The following is a 16543-nucleotide window of genomic DNA, read 5'->3' as shown; positions in this document are numbered from 1 at the left end:
AAATATCAGTCGATGGATATATATTTGACTGGTCATGTTTATCAGTCTATTGGTAAATTTGCATAATTTAGTGGAATTAAATTGATGCGTGTGTAGGCTATAGTATATTCCTATGTATCTTATTTATCACATGCATACAGCATACAGATACAGAGCCTTTGAGTGGAAAAGCTGTCTGACAGCACTAGAGCTGCTGCTGCAGCATCTCAAATGGCAATGGAAGGCAGGCTTCATCAGCGCGTCACACATCACTTTGCAATGTGCTGGAGGCAGTAGGCTATGCATGAAAAAATATACTTAATTGTTTGAAACCTGAATGTTTTATTGCATATTACGAGGCATGTCTTACCTTGATTCAAAGTAGCCTATTAGATCTCCTCACTTTCTCCATCTCTAACGGATATTTTCATCTCTGTCACATGAAACCACTCCATGTGCTGTGCCCTTTTGACAACAATGCTTTCTGCTAATTGTATTATGGAACGAACATTCAGGCGTAGCCTACTCTCTTGTGGCCTTGGGTGTAATAATAGTCGTAATAGTTTATCATTATTTTAAGCTAAAACTTCTGATCAGTTGCATCAGCCTCATAGCTTTTAAAGTTTTAGATTTTTATGTAGCCTAGGCCTACTGGTTGTATGAATTTGGGTTCTATCTACCCACAACTGTCAGAGTCTGTTTGGAATAGGCTATTTCTTTCTAAACAATCTGACCAATAGAATCGGTCAACTTTTCTACAATGGAGGATAGTAGATTGAAATAGGCTGGTGATTTTTCAGTTTGTTACTCTTCTTGTTGGCTGAGAAAGTAAATGTGAGAATTCGATAAGAAGGACCACACTTAGTTGCATCCTCGACTTGTATGTTCTGTTAACCTTTTCACACATACCAACAAACGGGTGTGATATTTCTACAATGGTCCCTGCAGCTTATGCTCAAACCAGTGTGATTAGAAAGATTATTTAGAATGTCCAGTTGCAATTGACGCAACAGTCAGTATTTGAGCTAGCCACAGTTTTTTTCCACAGAAACATTTTGAATAAACACAGTCCTTATAAATGTATGTCCTGAATGTGACCGGTTTATTTTTGGATGCAATGTTCAAACATTCACAGAAATAGAGACAGCATACAAATCATGCAAACTGGAAAATGTAGGCTACACTAGTCCTAGCGCTAACTGAGGAAAGATTGACCTAACACAAGCGGTCATATTTAGAGAACACTCAGCTGATAGAAACCACAATATAAATGAGCTAATAGCAATTATTACTTATAATTCATCACATCACGGTTGAGCTCAACATTGATCTAAATAATTGAGTAAAACACTTTCTAAGAAATCAAAAGTCATCTGACGATGGGTAGTTTGTGCGCATCGCCATGTTTGTTTTTTGTATTGAGATTTGAGATTATTCCAAGTAGCCACCCTTTGCCTTGATGACAGCATTGCACAGCTTCAACTGGAATGCTTTTCCAACAGTCTTGGAGTTCCCACATATCCTGAGCACTTGTTGGCTTCTTTTCCTTCACTCTGCGGTCCAACTCATCCCAAACCATCTTAATTGGGTTGAGGTCAGGGGATTGTGGTTGCCAGGTCATCTGATGCAGCACTCTCCTTCTTCGTCAAATAGCCCTTACACAGCCTGGAGGCTGGTTACTTGGTTACTACATGATTCCATATGTGTTATTTCATAGTTTTGATGTCTTCACTATTTTTCTACAATGTAAAAAATAGTAAGAATAAAGAAAAACCCTTGAATGAGACAGTGTGTCCAAACATTTGACTGATAATCTACGTACATACATACATACTGTATGCTACAGTAGAAAAGACAACACGACATACAGAAAATAGGGCACTTACTTAGGAACTCACACATGTCCCAAGTTATTAAGTTAAGTTTATTTGTCACGTGCGCCGAATATAACAGGTGTAGACCTTAGAGTGAAATGCTTACTTACAGGCTCTAAGCAATAGTGCAAAAAAAGGTGTTAGGTGAACAATAGGTAAGTAAAGAAATAAAACTGTGAAAAGACAAGCTATATACAGTAGCGAGGCTACATACACCTGTTAGTCAGGCTGATTGAGGTAGTATGTACACGTAGATATGCTTAAAGTGACTATGCATATATGATGAACAGACAGTAGCGGGAGCGTAAAAGAGGGGTTGGCGGGTGGTGGGACACAATGCAGATAGCCCGGTTAGCCAATGTGCGGGAGCACTGGTTGGTCGGCCCAATTGAGGTAGTATGTACATGAATGTATAGTTAAAGTCACAATGCATATACAGTATTTGATACAAGTATTTGATACACTGCTGATTCTGCAGGTTTTCCTACTTACAAAGCATGGAGAGGTCTGTAATTTTTATCATAGGGACACTTCAACTGTGAGAGACGGAATCTAAAACAAAAATCCAGAAAATCACATTGTATGATTTTTAAGTAATTAATTTGCATTTTATTGCATGACATAAGTATTTGATACATCAGAGAAGCAGAACTTAATATTTGGTACAGAAACCTTTGTTTGCAATTAAAGAGATCATAAGTTTCCTGTAGTTCTTGACCAGGTTTGCACACACTGCAGCAGGGATTTTTGGCCCACTCCTCCATACAAACCTTCTCCAGATCCTTCAGGTTTTGGATCTGTCGCTGCGCAATACGGACTTTCAGCTCTCTCCAAAGATTTTCAATTTGGTTCAGGTCTGGAGACTGGCTAGGCCATTCCAGGATGTTGAGATGCTTCTTACGGAGCCACTCCTTAATTGCCCTGGCTGTGTGTTTCAAGTCGTTGTCATGCTGGAAGGGCCAGCCACGACCCATCTTCAATGCTCTTACTGAGGGAAGGAGGTTGTTGGCCAAGATCTCGCGATACATGGCCCCATCCATCCTCCCCTCAATACGGTGCAGTCGTCCTGTCCCCTTTGCAGAAAAGCATCCCCAAAGAATGATGTTTCCACCTCCATGCTTCACGGTTGGGACGGTGTTCTTGGGGTTGTACTCATCCTTCTTCTTCCTCCAAACATGGCGAGTGGAGTTTAGACCAAAAAGCTCTATTTTTGTCTCATCAGACCACATGACCTTCTCCCATTCCTCCTCTGAATCATCCAGATGGTCATTGGCAAACTTCATACGGTCCTGGACATGCGCTGGCTTGAGCAGGGGGACTTTGCGTACGCTGCAGGATTTTAATCCATGACGGCGTAGTGTGTTACTAATGTTTTTATTTATTTATTTATTTATTTATAACCTTTATTTAACTAGGCAGGTCAGTTAAGAACAAATTCTTATTTTAAATGACGGCTAGGAACTGTGGGTTAACTGCCTTGTTCAGGGGCAGAACGACAGATTTTTACCTTGCCAGCTCGGAGATTCGATCTTGCAACCTTTCGGTTACTAGTCCAATGCTCTAACCACACTAGGCTACCTGCCACCCAATGCAGAGAGAAAGAACATAAAGAAATAATAGAAAGTAAAACACGTAATAATAAATACACAATGAGTAGGGCTGTTGTGGTGACCATATTACCGCCACACTGGCAGTCATGAGTCATGACCACAGTAAAATTTCACATGACCGTTGAATCATGGTAATCTCCTCTTATGCACTCTGGACATACCCAACTCTCTAACAACCATCAGGTCGCTAATGGTCTGGTACTCGGGGCACTATTGTCCCTCTGACCACTGACATCAATGCAGATTAATGGAAAATCACATCAAACATATCATCAGAACAGTATCTTGCTTTTTAAAACTTTAAACATTTGAAGAAAGAAGATCATTAACAGGTTGAAACTGAGTGGAAAACATGGTCGTTGTAGATGTTGTTTCAAAGCCTAACACAACGAAATGGACAGCACTTTCTAAGGTAATTATTAATTAATATATCCATATGCATATTAGAGCTTAATATGAGCCTGAAAAAACCCTGAATAAAATGTATGATTGTGCAGTTGATACAATACATATCCTACTGCATGGCAGAATTATATATATTTTTTTTTACTGATTTGGTGCATAATTGATCTAGCCTATACTCCAAAATTACTTTGAGTATGGACTGTATTATTATGCATTATGGATGGACTGGTTACCTTATGCTACACTCTAAACTTTATATCCATGAGTCTGGGACACAACATATAGGTCTAGGCTATGGTGTTGGTTCATTGATTGTGCAGGGTTGTTTACAGATTAAAGTGAATTTGTATTTGATTTTGAACAGCCTAGTAATAGGGCATGTTTTATATTTTCATAATTAATAGGCTAACACATTTACCTTTAGCTACAGAATATCTTTTACCATGCGTTTCCAGCTCCTTCTCTCTCTCCTTCATTCCTTTCTCAAGCAAGCAGAGAGAGGGACTGTCAACAGTTTAATTAAATATGTTTAGTTGTGAAAACATGTTGCTATCGATGTTCCCAAAGAAATGTCACTTGGTTTCACAAATTAAGCACTGGGTAGCTGCAGGAACAGGGTTGGAGAGCCCATAGCATACAACGTTTAGGCGGAATATCACCTGCTGCGATGGGAGAGGCTGCATGCTCCCGAAACAGTGGTTGATGCATGGAGTGTAATAACCAGAGTAGCCGCCTACACTCTCAGAAAAAAAGGGTTCTTTGTCTGTCCCAATAGGAGAACCTCTGTGAAAAGGGTTCTACATGGAACCCAAAAGGGTTCTACTTGAAGCCAAAAATGGTTCTTCAAAGGGTTATCCTATTTCACCTCATGAAACATGGGATCAACACTTTTGTTGCATTTCTATTTGTGTTCAGTATAGATTTTTTGCTTCACTTCAAATGTTAGCAAATGTTCTCTCCATTGACCTCTTTGACCCCAGCTTTGTCCGTCTTTAACTTTTAGCTTTCTCTATTCATCTATTCCTCCAACCTTCTGGTATATTCCCATTCCTACCTTTGTCTACTGTATGTCTCTTTCACTCTCTCTCTTCCCAACTCTAGTCATCCACCCCCACATCTCTGCCCCTATTTCACCCTCTCTCAATCTCTCACCATTTCTTTCCTCACCATCTGTAGCAGTGATGTCAGTTCTCATTCTCTTCATTTCTCCCTGCCAGATGGAGCCAGGGCTGTTGTATGGAGCTCCAGTAGTTTGTAGTGGAGTAATGAGTGCTCTGGCCTCTGAGTTTATCTTCATTAGCTCTATTTTATAGCCTGATGAGCAGCCTCTTCATCTCTAGATGGCATTACATCCCCATCACCCCTATAGAAACCAACCAGCCAGCCCCCCTAGCAGCCAACATGCCCCCTACACAACATTCTGGTGTACTTTAAATTTAGCCAACTCGTGACAGGGGAATGTGGACCTCACGATGCAGCTCGCTCACATGGAGCTTAATGTGGTCCTCATGGCGCAGCTCATTCATATAGACTCTATGTAAACTGGAAACTATATATCAAGAGGCTGCATTTATTGTAGCTGGGGATTTTAACAAAGCAAATTTGAGAACAATGCTACCTAAATTGTATCAGCATGTTCATTGCACGACACGTAGGGCTAATACTCTCGACCACTGCTACTCTAACTTCCACGATGCATACAAAGCCCTCCCCCGCCCTCCCTCTGGCAAATCCGACCACGACGACATCTTGCTCTTCCCGGCTTATAGGCAGAAACTCAAACAGGATGTACCAGTGACGAGAACCATTCAACGCTGGTCTGACCAATCAAAAGCCATGCTTGTTTTGATTGTTTTGATCACGCTGACTGGAATATGTTCCTATCAGCCTCAGAGTTCAATATTGTCCTATACGCTGACTCAGTGAGTGAGTTTATAAATAAGTGCATTGGAGACGTCGTACCCACTGTGACCATTAAAACCTACCCTAACCAGAAACTGTGGATGATGTCGGCATTTGCGCAAAGCGTGATCCACCACATTTAACTTTGTAGGGATAGGGGGCAGTATTCGGAAGTTTGGATGACTGAGGTGCCCAAAGTAAACTGCCTGTTACTCAGGCCCAGAAGCTAGGATATGCATAGACATGGTATTATTGGATAGAAAACCCTCTAAAGTTTCCAAAACTGTTAAAATAATGTCTGTGAGTATAACAGAACTGATTTGGCAGGTGAAACCAATCGCTTCCAGGAATATATATTTTTTTTTTAGGTCATTCGACTTTACAATGCTTTTCTATGGGACAGCCTCATTATTAGGACCCAGATTGCAGGTCCTATAGTTTCTATTTGATGTCAAAAGTCTTTCGAAATTGTTAAATGTTTTTTTTTTCTAATGAAGTATTCGTATTCTTTCTAAGTGTCACTCAGAAGGACACTTTTGGTGCGCGTGAATGACTGCGCGCTCCGTTGTTTTTCTCCGGTATTGGAAAATCGAGAATTTTATCGATTATTATTATTTTATCGATTATTTACATATTAGGGTACCTGAGGTTGGATTAGAAATGTTGTTTGGGCCTCCCGGGTGGCGCAGTGGTGAAGGGCGCTGTACTGCAGCGCCAGCTGTGCCATCAGAGTCCCTGGGTTCGCGACCGGGAGGTCCGTGGGGCGACGCACAATTGGCCTAGCGTCGTCCGGGTTAGGGAGGGCTTAGTTGGTAGGGATGTCCTTGTCTCATCGCGCACCAGTGACTCCTGTGGCGGGCCGGGCGCAGTGCGCGCTAACCAAGGTTGCCAGGTGCACGGTGTTTCCTCCGACACATTGGTGCGGCTGGCTTCCGGGTTGGATGCGCGCTGTGTTAAGAAGCAGTGCGGCTTGGTTGGGTTGTGTATCGGAGGACGCATGACTTTCAACCTTCGTCTCTCCCGAGCCCGTACGGGAGTTGTAGCGATGAGACAAGATAGTAGCTACTACAATAATTGGATACCATGAAATTGGGGAGAAAAATGGGTCAAATAAAAATAAAAAATAAATGTTGTTTGAAATGTATGGACCAAGTTTACAGGTTACTTTTTACATTCCTTTATAGGGCGAGTTGGAACAGATTTATTTCTGAATCAAACTCACCAAATAAACTGACATTTTTTGGGGATATAAAGAAGGACTTTATCGAACAAAACGACCATTCATTGTGTCTTCAAAGGTAAGCAATTTATTTTATCGCTATTTCTGACTTTCGTGATACATCTGCTTGGTTGGAACTTGGTTATTTACCTCCGGTATTGAATATACTATTTTCCGTATTAAGTTATATAATTTATTAACATATTAGGGTACCTGAGGTTTGATTAGGAACGGTGTTTGACATGTTTATTGGTAACGTTTGGGATACATTTTGTATGCATTTTGAACGAGGGGAAACTGGTGGATTATTGAATGAAGCGCGCCAAATATAGTTACTTTTTTGGGATATAAAGAAGGACTTTATCGAACAATAGGACCATTTGTTATGTAACAGAGACCCTTGTGATTGCAACCAGATGAAGATCTTCAAAGGTAAGGGATATTATCGCTATTTCTGACTTTCGCGAACGTTCTGCTTGGTTGGAAAATGTTATAATGCTTTTATATGCGGGGTGCTGTCCTCAGATAATTGCATAGTGTGCTTTTCTTTTTGCTTTTTTTCCTGCCAACGCCGCAGGATTAACAAGAAGTTTATCTTTTAACTTCTTGTAACTAGGGGGCAGTATTTTCATTTTTGGAAAAATAACATTCCCAAATGTAAACGGGCTATTTCGTCAGGACAAGATGCTAGAATATGCATATAATTGACAGCTTAGGATAGACAAAACTGTAAAAATATTGTCTGTGAGCATAACAGAACTGATATTGCAGGCGAAAGCCTGAGAAAAATCCAATCTGGAAGTGACTCATGTTTTGAAAGCTCTGCGTTCCGATGCATCCCTATTGAGCAGTGAATGGGCTATCAACCAGATTCTTTTTTCTATGTATTCCCCAAGGTGTCTACAGCAATTTGACGTAGTTTTACGCGTTTATGTTGAAGAATGAACGTAAGCGACTATATTGCGTAAGTGGTCACCTGATGGCTCTCAGAGTGATTCTTACGTAAAATACAGAGATAGCCATTTCTCCTCTCGGTCCTACTGAAAAGCCAATTGTCCCGGTGGATATATTATCGAATAGATATTTGAAAAACATTGATTATAAACAATGGATATATATGGATATATATAAACAGTGGATATATTATCGAATAGATATTTGAAAAACATTGATTATAAACAACGTTTGCCATGTTTCTGTCGATATTATGGAGCTCATTTGGAATATTTTTCGGCGTTTTCGTGACCGCAATTTCCGGTCGATTTCTCAGCCAAACGTGAAGAACAAACGGAGCTATTTCGCCTACAAAAATAATATTTTTGGAAAAAAGGAACATTTGCTATCTAACTGGGAGTCTCGTGAGTGAAAACATCCAAAGCTCATCAAAGGTAAACAATTTAATTTGATTGCTTTTCGTGACCAGGTTGCCTGCTGCTAGCTAGGCAAAATGCTATGCTAGGCTATCGATAAACTTACACAAACACTTGTCTTGCTTTGTCTGGAAAACATATTTTCAAAATCTGAGATGACAGGGTGATTAACAAAAGGCTAAGCTGTGTTTCAATATATTTCACTTGTGATTTCATGAATATAAATATTTTCTAGTAATATTTATGTCCGTTGCGTTATGCTAATTAGTGTCAGATGATGATTATGGGTAGTATCAAGAGGTTAACCTCTTACGTCGACCCGACACGCAAGCGTCCCATCTAGACACCTGGAAATGCAAATACGCTACGCTAAATGCTAAATGTACTCGTTAAAACTCAAACGTTCATTAAAACACACATGCAGGGTATTGAATTAAAGCTACACTCGTTGTGAATCTAGCCAACAAGTCAGATTTTTTAAATGCTTTTCGGCGAAAGCATGAGAAGCTATTATCTGATAGCATGCAACACCCCGAAATACCTGAAGGCGACGTAAACAAAATAATTAGCGTAGCCGGCGCTACACAAATAGCAGAAATAAAATATAAAACATTCATTACCTTTGACGAGCTTCTTTGTTGGCACTCCTATATGCCCCATAAACATCACTATTGGGTCTTTTTTTCGATTAAATCGGTCCATATATACCCAAAATATCCATCTATGGAAACTGTGTGATTCAGAAAAAAACACTGTTTCAAAACGCAGCGTCATTTTTTAAAAATAAAAAAGTTGACGATAAACTTTCACAAAACACTTCGAAATACTTTTGTAATCCAACTTTAGGTATTAGTAAACGTTAATAATCTATCAAATTGATCACGGGGCGATGTGTATTCAATAGCTCCACGTCTTCAAATCATGTTCGAAAATCTCTCTTCCAAAACTTCCTGTCGGAGACCGGATGGAATGGGGTCTCTCCTTTGTTTGACCAAGAAATAACTCCCAGGACTCGCCAAGACTGGCGACATCGTGTGGAAGCTGTAGGAATTGCAATCTCAGCACCATTTAATTTAAACAATACATGCAAGTGGCGCATGGATATTTTTTCCAGTTTTCAGTGACCAGTTTTTCTTGCGCTTTTCGATGAAACACACGCTCTGTTATAGTCACAGCCGTGATTTAACCAGTTTTAGAAACGTGAGAGTGTTTTCTATCCACACATACTAATCATATGCATATACTATATTCCTGGCATGAGTAGCAGGATGCTGAAATGTTGCGCGATTTTTAACAGAATGTTCGAAAAGGTAGGGGGTCGACTTCATTAAAAGTATTTGGAACTCTACGTACTCTACGTGCGCCTTGGTCCGACCATCATTTTTACGAACAACGTGACAGCTACCAAATACTAATTGAGTGTATGTAAACTTCTGACCAACTGGGAATATGATGAAAGAAATAGAATCTGAAATAAATCATTCTCTCTACTATTTTTCTGACATTTCACATTCTTAAAATAAAGTGGTGATCCTAACTGACCTAAGACAGGGAATTTTTACTAGGATTACATGTCAGGAATTGTGAAAACTGAGTTTAAATGTAGTTGACTAAGGTGTATGTAAACTTCTGACTTCAACTGAATGTGGCAGGGTCTACAGTAAATCACGTACTACAATAACAAAAACAGCCACATCACAGATACCGACGTCACGCTTCCAGACGAACCAAACACCTTCTTTGCCCGCTTTGACGTAAATAAAACATTAAAACTTGCTAACCCTCGCAAGGCTGCTGGCACAGACGGCATCCCTAGCCACATCCTCAGAGCATGCACAGACCAGCTGGCTGGTGCATTTAACCTTTCTGGTGCTTGCGTTCCGCTAGCGACCCACATCGACAACATCTGGTGAAATTGCAGAGTGCCAAATTCAAAATACAGAAATAGTCATAAATAACATTTATAAAAATACAAGTGTTAAACATCGGCTTAAAGATGAACTTCTTGTTAATCCAGTCGCTTTTTCAGATTTCAAAAATTCTTTACGGCGAAAGCATACCATGCTGAGTACAGCGCCCCGCTTACAAAAGCATACAAACATTTTCCAACCAAGTAGAGGAGTCATGAAAGTCAGAAATAGTGATAAAATGAATCACTTATCTTTGAAGATCTTCATCTGGTTGCAGTCACAAGAGTCCCAGCTACACAATACATTTTTGTTTTGTTCGATAAAGTCCCTCTTTTATATCCCAAAAACTCAGTTTTGTTGGCGCATTTTGTTGAGTAATCCACTGGCTTCTATAGACAGGAGTGTGCTTTTCCAAATGATGTTCAATCAATTGAATTTACCACAGGTGGACTCTATCAAGTTGTAGAAACATCTCAAGGATGATAAATGGAAACAGGATGAACCTGAGCTAAATTTCAAGTGTAAATAAGGTCTTTCTGTTTTAAATTTTTAATACATTTACAAACATTTCTAAAAAGCTGTTTTCCCTTTGTCTTTATCGGGTATTGTGTGTAGATTGCTTCGAAATTATTACATTACAAATCTAGTAAATCCCAGGCATTTCACACAAATAAAATGTTCTTGCCAGTCGAGTGTCTCTCTGGCTATACTATTTTATTCTCCTGTGCATGTCTTCCTTGTTTGGGTGTGTCGTCACTTGGCTGTACATGGCTATTACCAACTTATCACCCTCTACTGTCCCAGTGTAATATTTCTGCTTTACCCTTTTTTTCAAGCAAACGTATTTTTAGGGAGCATGCAAACACACTCATTCGGTTCACAGCCGAACTGAATTATGCTGAGGCCTTTACTCTGCTTATCTGAATTGACGAAATGTCAAAATCAAAGTAAGCATATGACGATTAAACCACCTGGTTTTCTGAACAATCTTTCAAATTACTATACACAGTAATCATATTATAGTGTGCATGTAACCGTACTCAGTCAGTCAGTCTCCCTCATGCTCTCTGCTTGATACCATGCCTTACTTACCTATTATTGCTCTGTAAAAAGACACTATTAAAGCCTGCTGGAGTCAGGCCTACAAGTCCTTGGTAAGAAACACCAGACCAGGTCCTCAATCTCTTTGCTCCATCTCTCAGGATTATCGAAATCCACTAAATTGGTAAATGGGGGGAGAAGTTTTCCTGGCTACTTTGGGTAGAACCAGCTTGGGGGAGCTGTGGAGTGTCAGGAGCTGTGGGGTGCCAGAAGCTCTGAGTTGGCAGGGGTACGGGTAACGTTAGAGGGTGTTGGAAGAGATGGAACTCCAGCCTGTGAAGTTCTGCAATGGACCATGTGTGGGAGCCCACTACTCTGCATGTCTGGCTGCTAGTGAAGTGGAAAGGGGCCAGGCTGGGCTGGGCCAGGGTTGTGGTGAGGTGAGCAGTCGGTTGGAAATGAGGGGTAGTATGGGGATGTGGAGGGGTTAGTGACCCCCAACCAGCACAATGTGAAAGAGGAATTGATGCAGACACAAATTACTTTAGCATGTGAATGAACCATCACTTCATTTGGCACTAATCCCTGGACCCTTCCCTCCCTCTAGCCCAACTCTGTGTCTGTCCATTCCAACACTTTATCTCCACTTTGGAAAGAGAGCAGTTCACCGAATAAGCAGTCACTGAGTTTTACATTTTAATGTGGAAATGTTGGGTCTTATTACTGGAATTTGAGTTGGCAAAAAATAAGCCTACTGTATACCGAAATTAGGAATTGTTGTAATGTAATGCTTTGTGTTGCACTTTAATTTTAACAGGCAATTTAACAGACATTTCAGACAATGTGCAATAAATCACCAGCCCGCTGTCTTTGCACAGCTGTCAAGCATTATTCCCATTCACACACAGTAAACACACTTGACTGCATCTTGCATCCCTTCCGTGCTGGGGAAAAAGGGGGGAAAGCATGCAATTTTTCCTGAGAGAATGACCATGGTGTCTGTTGGGCTTTCCTTTAGTGAAATGCCAGTTTTGTAATTTATGAAGAGGAAGCATGTTAGCCCTGCATAATGTTATCTCTGGTTCATCCACCCCCCCTGAAGGCAGTTCACGACCTCCATGGTTGAGATATAGCCCACAAGGGTGTTCTGTATGTGTTTGTGTCTGACACTGCTCCTTCTATAGCAGTGGCTGGTTGGCAGTTGGTGGTGGTTGTTGATAGTGATGGGATTGTGGCTAGTCTACTCTACTCAAACCCAGCCTCCCTCCCCTCTTTACCCTCCTAACCCGTTGGAGTAGGGTAGATGGTTCAGTAGTTCTCGCTGTGAATGTCTCCTTTTGTCCCTCTATCTGTCTGTCAGAACGCTAGCTAGCGTTGCACGCAATGCACTGTGCGAAGATAAATATTTAGGGTTGTTTTTCCCCTCATTATGCTTGTTGGGCATTGTGTTGAATAACGCGTGATTAGAGGGGTCACCCACAGAGCGGTTCTAGTATCAGGGAGAGGGATTCACTGAATTGCCTGGAGTTGTAGGTTTCGTGGCTTTTTCAAACATAAGATTAATCTGACATCTTAACCTCACTGTTGACCCCTCACTGACTCCATAGCCTCTTAACCCCATATTGCTTTTAATTTCCCTTAAGTTAAAATACCCTCCAGTCAAAAAGACAGTTTGCATCCCAAATAGCACCAAATCACATGCTGTCACGCCCTGGCCATAGAGAGTATTTTATTATCTATTTTGGTTGGGCCAGGGTGTGACTAGGGTGGGCATTCTAGTTGCTTTATTTCTATGTTTTCTGTTTCTATGTTTGGCCGGGTATGGTTCTCAATCAGGGACAGCTGTCTATCTTTGTCTCTGATTGGAAATCATACTTAGGCAGCCTGTTTTTCAACCTTAGTTGTGGGTAGTTGTCTTTGTTAGTGGCCTGTAATTGTTGGCGACATTTTAAGTAAAGAGAAAATGTACGCTCACCATGCTGCACCTTGGTCCAGTCATGTCCCTGATGACTTTCGTGACAGAACTACCCACCACAAACGGACCAAGTGCCGTGGCCGGGAGGAGCAGCGTTTTCTGGAGAAATGGACATGGGAGGAGGTCTTGGAAGGCAAGGGACCCTGGGCAAAAGCTGGAGAGTATCGGCGTCCAAGGGAGGAGATAGAGCGGCGCAGGCACGAGAGGCAGCCCAAAAACATTTTTGGGGGGAGGCACGGGGAGATTGGCTGAGTCAGGTTGGATTCCTGAGCCAACTCCTGGTGCTAACCGTAGGGAGCGTGGTATTGGTCAGGCACTGTGTTATGCGGTGGAGCGTTCGCACTGCATTCCAGCTCCCCGCATTCCAGCTCCCCGCATTTGCCCGGGCTAGAGTGGGCATCCAGCCAGGACGGATGGTGCCGGCTCAGCGTGCCTGGCCTCCAGTGCAGTGCGTCTCTTTGGCCCAGGATATCCTGCGCCGGCTCTGCGTTCTGTGCACCCTATTCCCTATATAGTGCACTACTTTTGTCCAGACCAGACCTTGTCCAAAGTAGTCCACTAAAAAGGGATTAGGGTGCCAGTTGCGAAGCAGTTCTGTCACACAACACAGCAGGGGAGAATCAAAGACTAATATGCTTTATCATTGGCTACACTTCAGTGGGAATGGATCCGTGAGGGAGATTCTCACTGCTTCATGTTGTCAATCTGATATTTGTGTGGGGAAATACGAATGTGTTCTTTACTGACTCACATGGTTAAATGAAGGTTAAATAAAAAAAGTGCTGCAAGGGAAGTTTAGCCATGCTTCCATAGAATCTGCCGGTCTCATTTCATTACGTCATCAATACATGCCAGTATGGCAGATTTAATCTGATATAACGACAATTATGTGCTATTTTTGTCAAATCTTCCAACTAGATAATCGTTGGGTCAAAACTGCATAGGAATTTTGCTCGGTGTTGCTACCATTGCAACTCTTTTCAGGGCAGTTTCTATTCTGGATATTAGAATTCCCCTGACACACAGAGCAACTAATGGAGAGTCCAGATAGCCCTTGAATTCCTCTTTATGCGCTCCTCTGACAGCCTGAGTGGTCCTTTAACTGGGAAAGTCAATATAGTCTCCCTGGCTTTGTCTGATGCTTGCTAGATCCATTAACATCACAGTTGGATACTGTGATTGTGTGTTCCGTTAGAAAAGTCACACAGGAATACCACTTAACTTAATTTTTATTTCTCTCTCTCTCCTAACAGGACTGGAAAGTGGGGGTGTGACCCTGAAGGAGCCAACCACGGAGATCGAGAGCTCTGCACCAGTGATGTTGCGGTGCCACATTGACGGACACCCGCGGTGAGCCCCACCTCTTCCTTCACCTTGAGTTCAGAGTTCAAAAGGGTGCCTGTGTCTCATGTACATACAACAACCGTACTGAAAAACTGCTCTGGCCCCCATACTGAAAAGACAAAAGGTCTCCCTCCTGACCTTTCTCATGGACTCCTCACCCCTCTTTCATGTTAAGTAAAGGGTTAACACACACATTACCTTGCGTTTCTCGCTTTTGATGCATAGAATTACAGCCACAAAACTGACATTCTATTAAACAAATAGCTTGTGCACACACTATTTTACCTCTGTACTTTTACTGTCAACATTTCAGTCAGAGACCTTTCTCATGCCCTCCTCACTCTCTCTCTCCCCTTCCCTTCAGTCCCACTTGCCACCAGTGGTTCCGAGATAGACTGACAGAAAAAACCCATCAGATCAACAACAAGGAGCACACCGTCATCTTCAAGAGCGCCAGCCACAACGACAATGGCCTGTACTACTGCTGTGCCAAGAATGCAGCCGGCCATGTGTGCAGTAACGCCAACTTCACCCTCAACATTATAGGTGGTTTTGTCCGTTCACATTTATCATGGATGTGTGTGTGTTTGTTGTCTGTGCGCACTTGTCCTGTGTGTGTGTTTAGTCTATGTGTGTGGGCTCCGCTTCTTTGTAAATGCTGCCTCATAATCCTGTTATCTTTGATGACATCTCACACACTGTGGGCCCCCTGGCAATTTTGCCACATTACTACCAAGTTGTCTTTTCTCATTCCTTCCTTTCCATCATGGTCTTCAAAAGAATCACAGTCAATGTGATTACACACACACACACTTCTGAGCCAGGCTGCTCTGTTGAGCCAGGCAACAGTGTGACATTAATAAATCACAAAAGAAAGGTTATGGCGTGTTAGCAGGAGAGCTTTTCATAAATATTTCCACACCTGCCATGGTGTGTTTAGTTACCTGATTGATCTGTTAGAGGCTAGGCCAGGCGGCACTATGAGATTTGTTCTGCAGTGAGTGTGTAGCTGTAGACCATTCGTGTGGAGAGCGAGAAAGGGTTGTTCGGGCTGTCCGCATAGGAGAACTCTTGCAAGAACCAGTTTTGGTTCCAGGTAGAACCCTCTAGGTAGAACTCTTCCATGTAGGACCCTTTCCACAGAGAGTTCTACATGGAACACAAAAGGGTTCTCCTATGGAGACAGCCAAAGAACCCTTTTGGAACCCTTTTTTTTCCTAAGCGTGTATAATGTGATTACCACAGGCCTTACCGGTGTGTAAGTATCCACCTCCACAGCCAACCACTCACACACACACTCTAAATCACACCAATCCACTTATTGTACAGGTACTGTAAATATAAACATTAGCCCCCTCAGTTCATTCCCCCAAATTCTGTTGAACTGTATCAGTCCATGTATTTATGTCCTGGTTTCTGTATACATTTTAGCTCATTATATAGAATATGCATCTCATGTATGTGTGTGTGGAAATGTGCCCCTGAGCACACTACCACACAGAACAGAGTACCCAGTCAGTAGCACATCTGTGGGAGAAACCTGATCTCCACTCTAATTAGTCACCTGCGCTGCTTACACACGCCCGCCCGCATGCACGCACCACACCCCACACACACATTCCCACAGGATTAGTACCTGGATGGAATGAAAAGAAAGAAAGAAGGGGGGAAAAAAAGGATAACTGTTGAGTTTCCACCCACTGCAATGTAAAATCAAATCAAATCAAATGTATTTATATAGCCCTTCGTACATCAGCTGATATCTCAAAGTGCTGTACAGAAACCCAGCCTAAAACCCCAAACAGCAAACAATGCAGGTGTAGAAGCACGGTGGCTCGGAAAAACTCCCTAGAAAGGCCAAAACCTAGGAAGAAACCTAGAGAGGAACCAGGCTAAGTGGGGTGGCCAGTCCTC

At 42.0% G+C, this 16543-nt stretch overlaps 1 pseudogene; it reads left to right on the top strand.

The window, feature by feature from the left end:
* Nucleotides 1–15891, top strand: part of LOC110503075 — a 34591-nt pseudogene extending 18700 nt beyond the window's left edge.
* Nucleotides 15892–16543: the final 652 nt, after the last annotated feature.

This window comes from Oncorhynchus mykiss, chromosome 23 (genome assembly GCF_013265735.2).
Source record: "Oncorhynchus mykiss isolate Arlee chromosome 23, USDA_OmykA_1.1, whole genome shotgun sequence".
Lineage (NCBI taxonomy): Eukaryota > Metazoa > Chordata > Actinopteri > Salmoniformes > Salmonidae > Oncorhynchus > Oncorhynchus mykiss.
Note: the sequence above shows the minus strand (reverse complement) of the source record. Positions and strands in the feature narration are given on the sequence as shown.